The sequence below is a fragment of the Equus caballus genome, chromosome X, assembly GCF_041296265.1.
Source record: "Equus caballus isolate H_3958 breed thoroughbred chromosome X, TB-T2T, whole genome shotgun sequence".
Taxonomy (NCBI): Eukaryota; Metazoa; Chordata; class Mammalia; order Perissodactyla; family Equidae; genus Equus; species Equus caballus.
In genome coordinates, this window is record NC_091715.1 from 62,597,440 (window position 1) to 62,603,668 (window position 6,229).

Sequence of the window (6,229 nt, forward strand, 5' to 3'; positions counted from 1 at the left end):
GTTCAGTGTGAATCCTTCCCTGCTTCCAAGCTAAACTCAGGGTGCAGTGGTTTAGCCATCCAGGCAGTAAACAAGGCCAGAGATTTGTTCCGCATAGCCACCGAATTCCACTAGGAGCCGCCCAATAAACGCCTGGCCTTTGAGACCAGTCTGTTCCAAATCAATCACTTTAAGTACGATAGTATTTTGAAACCTTAAATGGAACAATTATAAAATAGGTATACAGTTTAAGCATAACAAAGGTTTAAATGAAGGCATATAAGGTTGGGAATACAGGCCTGGTCTGGAGTCTTGGGACAGCTGTCTACAACAGATGCTGTCTTCTTCTCATCCTGGTGTGGTCCTTTCCAACAGGGCTTCAAAAAGTCTTTTATTTGATGCCTCTTCTGATAAATAAGTTCTCCAGATTATAGTCCATGATCCTTAAGGTCTGGGAGCTCTCTGAGAAAAGAACCAACTACCAACCTTTCATTTCTTTTAAGCATCTCAATGAGACCCTGACAACAATGTAATATATCTCTCTTAAGCAAAGTTGGTTCATATATTTCCTCATCTAATTGCATAGGCTGTCCTATTATTTCAAAAGGAGACAGCCAATGTTTACCAAAAGGTGTAGATTTAAGATTAAGAAGCACTAGCTGAAGAGCTTTTGGCCATGAGAGAGTAAATGCTTCTGAATCTTTGCCAATTGTCAACTGTGTCGTTAATTCTTTCCACCAGTCCTGAGGACTAGGGATGGTAAGCGCAGTGCAAATGCTGTATTATTGGCCAAATGTTGCAAATAGATTTAATTATTTGTCTGATGAAATGAGTTCCCTAGTCACTGTGTAACTCAGTAGGAATTCCCCAAACAGAAATTACCCTTTTCAATAATAATTTACCTAAAGTCATTGCTCTTCTGAAGGAAAGGCCTCAACCCAATGTGAGAACATACAGATCATTACGAGATATATTTATCCTTGAGATGGTGGCATTTGGACAAAATCCAATCGCCATACCTCAAAGGGGTCCTTTAGGAAGGGGAAAGTGGCCTTGTGAGTCATGAGATAGTTTCCCTAGATTATGTTTTTGGCATATAGCACAACGAGCATAGGCTTTATGAGCCACTATGTGAGAAAGTTTCCAAAAGTATAATTTTCCTCCCTTTGTTGCCACCTTTATTTCTTTTCTTCCATGGCAATTTCTTTAGCTTATAGAAGGAAATCTTTTACTGGGTTAGCAGAGTTAATAGAATGTAGTGGGCATTCTTGAGGCTGGACAGCATATCCAGCTTGGTAATATCTTTGCTTATCATTTGAATAAGACTCATCTGTAAACCAAATAAAATAACAGAATGCAGTTGTGATCTTCTCCCCTTGTGATGTTGGAAGCAAGATAGCAGAGTTAAAATAGTGAATAATATTTATTTACATAGTATAACCTAAGAAGGTTTATCATCATTTACTTGACAATGCTTCCCATGCAATTTAGCATACCAAACAAACCTAATTAGTATCCCCTCCTTTATAGGAAGAGAGAACAAATTTCTTTGAGAAGTCCAAGGGCCCCTCTGAAAATTCTCAAATAAGGTCAAAATAAATCCTTTATTTAGGATGTGAATTATGGGGAGCTTGTCAAAAACATCAAAAGATTTTAAAACACTTGTTCAAACAAGATCAAGGGGTTGCTGATCTGGTTGCTGTGAAACAAGGGTCACTGTAAAACAATGCTTAGTTATCCATTTAACCAAATTGACAACAGAAACAGTCAAGAGCAGAGAGTTAAACAGTCTGAAAACCTTAATAGAGAGACCAGTCTTTTTGAACATAGGAAATTACTTTAACAAAACATAGATCTTCTAGCTTTTAGGTAAACTTACTCAAAAATACAAAAAAACCTTTTGTAACTGCTTCATCAAGAGCAGACTGAGAGTTTAAGAAAATTATCCCTTTTAAAAGAGAAAGCTAAATTCTAATTCTTGTACCAGCTTACTTTTTATATTAAAACTCATTTACTTAATTAGATTCATTTCAATCTCAGCCAACTTGACCTGTACAAAACTCAGGGTTTTACTTCCCTCGACCTTCTGTCACTTTCTTTTTACATTCAGAATTTGTCCTATACCTTTCTTTTTTCCTCCTAGTACTTTGGGACAAATTTATCTTTCTCAAAAAAATATTTCCATTCTTTATACCTTCTTTACTGAAAACATACACCTTTCCTTGAATACAAATATATTTTCCTTAATTTCTGGTAGCTTTAATCACATATTAGAAATTTTAACCCTTAGAAACTTTAACTTTCAGTGAAAACTAAGAAGTAAGTAATTATAAACTGTCTTTTACATTAGCATTCCGTGGCTTGGTAAATTTATAAATACCTTTTATAATTTCTAAAAGCATGTTACTTCATAGTACAACCTTTTAATAAAATACAAGACATGTTTACTAATAGACCCAAACACCTTTTAGTTTTTCTGTAATAAGAAGCCATGAGTAGATAAACTTGTATTTAATAATTGATGTCTAATATTTTATCTTATTTAGAGATAATCTAGATATTCAATGAATTTTTATCAATTAAAATAACGTAGTAAAACTTCAAAGTTTAAAGTTATCAAAGAGATTTTGGAAGCCATTTGAAGTACATGCACCATAACACATAATTGTTGTTAAAAGTTCACCCAACACTCATCTTTTTCACATCTGTTTAGTTATTTGTTCTCAATAATTATTTAGATTGCCTATAAGACTTCATGAGACATTAGACAAAATTAGCCATCATTTGAAGTTATTATTTTTGTTAACCAGTTTTGTAATAAAGATGACATCAGTTTATTTGACCAATAAACATAGAATAAAGGGTACATGTCTGCATCATATCCAATGCTGATAACTTTGAGGATGTGTCTATTTTCATCAAACCAACAAACTTAAACAAGCTTTTGTTATTTCAAATCACATTAACTTGAAAGACCTTTAGGTTAGTAGCTTTTAGAAAAAAAATTTGTAAGCTCTTACTTTGTCAATTGAATAGAACTCTTTAGAAATTATACCATCCAGAGGTAAAATATCACATTTATAACATACATATATAGACGCACACATAAACAGATACAATGAAGATTTTATAGCCTCTGTTTTAAAATTTTTCCTTAGATTTTTGGACAAGGGTGTTTTCATAGCAGACTGCATCTGCAAAATCTTCTTTTCCCATTTTTTTTCTTTCCTTCTTTCTGTCTTAGGAATCTGGGGTGGGAATAGTCCCCTTTCGTTAAGTACTTGCAAGTCACAGCATGAAGCCAACTGGAATTTGGAGGGAGGCCACCCATTGGGGAAATGCTTGGGCTTTTTTTAGAAGCTCGATTTCCCACTTTTCTTTTAGTTTTGTTATAAAATCTGAACAACTTCTAAGGACAGTGTAGTGGGTCAGAAGTGTGCTTCTTGTGAGTGTTACTCCCTAAAGCAAGGTTATAAACACTCTCTAATGTGCCTTGGTTTCTCCCACCAGCAGCCTAAAACCTCAATGGGAGCTCAGAGCTTGGGTGACCAACCCTCATATAAGCTTCCCATGATGAGCCTATAATTAATTAACATGAATGATAGTGCAGTTCCCTATGGGAACACTACATGTCATAAGGCATTCCATCCTCCAACACTCCTGCTGAGCTTCTCAGTCACCTGAGAATGCCTTTCAGCCAGGAGGAGCAGTGTCCCTTTTCTTCGGAGCCGAACATGTCCAATCTCTCATTTCTCTATCAAGCAGTTTGTTCAGACTTTATATAAACACAATTCTTCCCAATTTAAAGCCAAATTAAAAAGGTCAGGCTGCATCATTCACTGGAAAATTCCCCCTAGGCTCCCTTGGCCTGGGAAATTCCCCCTATGTTCCTCTTACCTAGGGTATGTACTGGTACCTCCTTAAGACAATTAGTCTTAAGGTTTGAAACAGCTCATTTAAACTCTGGACCATCAACTTAAAATAAGGAGGTCTGGGTTTCAGGAGAACTCACCAGGATCACCTGAAGAATGCAGTGGTCCAGGGGGGCTCATTGGGCCCTTATTGATACCTAATGCCAGTTCAGTGTAGATTCCAGGTGGTCTCCAGTGGGTTTCTCTGAAATTCTACTGGCTATGCCAAGAAATGTCAACATAAATAATCCATAACCAATCTATAAATCAAAATTGGGGTGAGTTTATTAAGAGCCAGATCTGAGGACCATATAGTCTGGGTCCTTCCTTTCCCAAGGAAAGAAGGACACCAAAGAAGTGGGGTGTACAGAGTGGTTATATACCCTCAAAGAGCATGTATCACATGTGATTGGAATGTCCCTTTTATAACAGTCGTGAGATTGCCTGGCCAGTACAGTGATTCACACAGCAGGTAGCAGGTCTGTTGTCTCAAGCTGGGTGGTCACAGGGTGGGCACAGCAATCAGTTCCTAGCCTAGGGAGAGATGCTTATCCTTAAGGAAATGCCAATGTGGGGTAAGTTGCATCTTTATCTTAAGAGCATTTGATATTGTATTTGGGACATAGAAAATACTTAAAGCAAATATATAGCGCATGCTCAATGGCAGGCCCTTTTGGAGAAACAAGGTCAGGCTGAATTAGTTTTGTACTAGTGGCTTCCTCATATACTCCAATATATTCTATCGCTTGCCATTTGTTTATCATCACAAAAGTTATTTTCCAAACTAACACTTGAGAGAGAACTGTTGCTAGCAATCTTAACAATGTTACTGTGAGTAGCTCTTTTTGATTTTACAGCAACAAATTCTAATCCATTCTCCATATGTGCTTCTTTCTCCAGCCAGCTTCTCCTAAGATGTAGTCTGCCCATGGTTCTTGAATTACAGTTACTCTGTCCTAAGTAGCCATGCCAATCAGTAGGCCAGGTGTCTGCCATAAACCAGATACCCTTTCACCTTTGGGATCGTGGCTATGTGCAGGCAAAGACAGGAAGACCCCTTATATGACCCCTCAAGATCCAGTCCAGTCAAAGGGGCTGCCAGGTCTGCAGGAATCATTCATGAACATTTTGGGGTGGGGGTGGGGGGTTAGAGACTAGTCCTTTTCAGGTAAAGACCCCTATCCTTCCCTTTCCTTTCCCCATGAAGCTGAAGGTCTCCCTATTCCACGTGTTCCAAGAAAACTTGACCAAAGCATGTAACAAGAGCACCATGTCTAATATGTGGCAAATGAGGCCTGAGACCTATTGAGAATTAGGGATTAGTGGATCAAGTATGTTAAGTAGTGATAGCTTTGAGGAGGCATTATATTAATTTCCTGTGGCTGCCATGACAAATTTCTACAAACTTGGTGGCTTAAAACAACAGGAAGTTTTGATCTCATAGTTCTGGAAGTCTGAAGTCCAAAATCAGTATAATTTGGCTGAAATCAAGGTGCTGACAGGGCCTTAGTCCCTTTGGGTGCTCTAGAGGAGAATCTGTTTCTTGTCTTTTCCAGGTTCAAATGGCTACTGGCATTCCTTGGCTTGTAGCCATATCACTCCAGTCTTCAAGGCCAGCATCTTCAAATGTCTCTGCTCTGTCTTCACTTCACCTTTTCTCTGTTTGTGTAAGATCTCCCTCTGCCTCCCTCTACTACATGTGATCACATTTAGGGCTCATCTGGATAATCCAGGATAATCTCCCCATTTCAAGATCTTCAATTTAATTATATCTTCAGTTAAATTTATTTTACCATATAAAGTAGCATTATTTTATTTAATTTATTTATTTTACCATATAAAGTAACATTCACAGGGTCCAGGGATTAGCATATGGATGTCTTTGATGAGGGGGTGGGTGCAATTATTTTCAGCCTACCACAGGAACTATGGAATCCATCCTGGTACATCCTCAAGAATCCTAAGAGTCCCTAGGCTTAGACTAAGGGATTCTTAGGTGGTGCTGCAGGACATCTACAGTTGTACCAGTGGTCTTGAATTAAACAAGTGTTCTCCAAGTCTAATGCATTGCCTGTGAAATCTTGAAGTCGATCAAATTTATTTTCAAGATCCTGCCTCCCCTTGTTTGTTTCACCATTCCCCTCCCTCTAACTCCCCACTCCCACTTTTGCCCATCCCACTCACATAAGGCAGTCCCAAGGCCCCTACTGAGCACATACCTATACGCTGATGCCCTTTAAGACTCCAGCTCTGGTCCTAATCTTTCTCTGAAGCTCCAGATTCATTTAATCAACTTCCTGCTACGCTCAATATTAACCTATCCAAAACTAAAATACTTT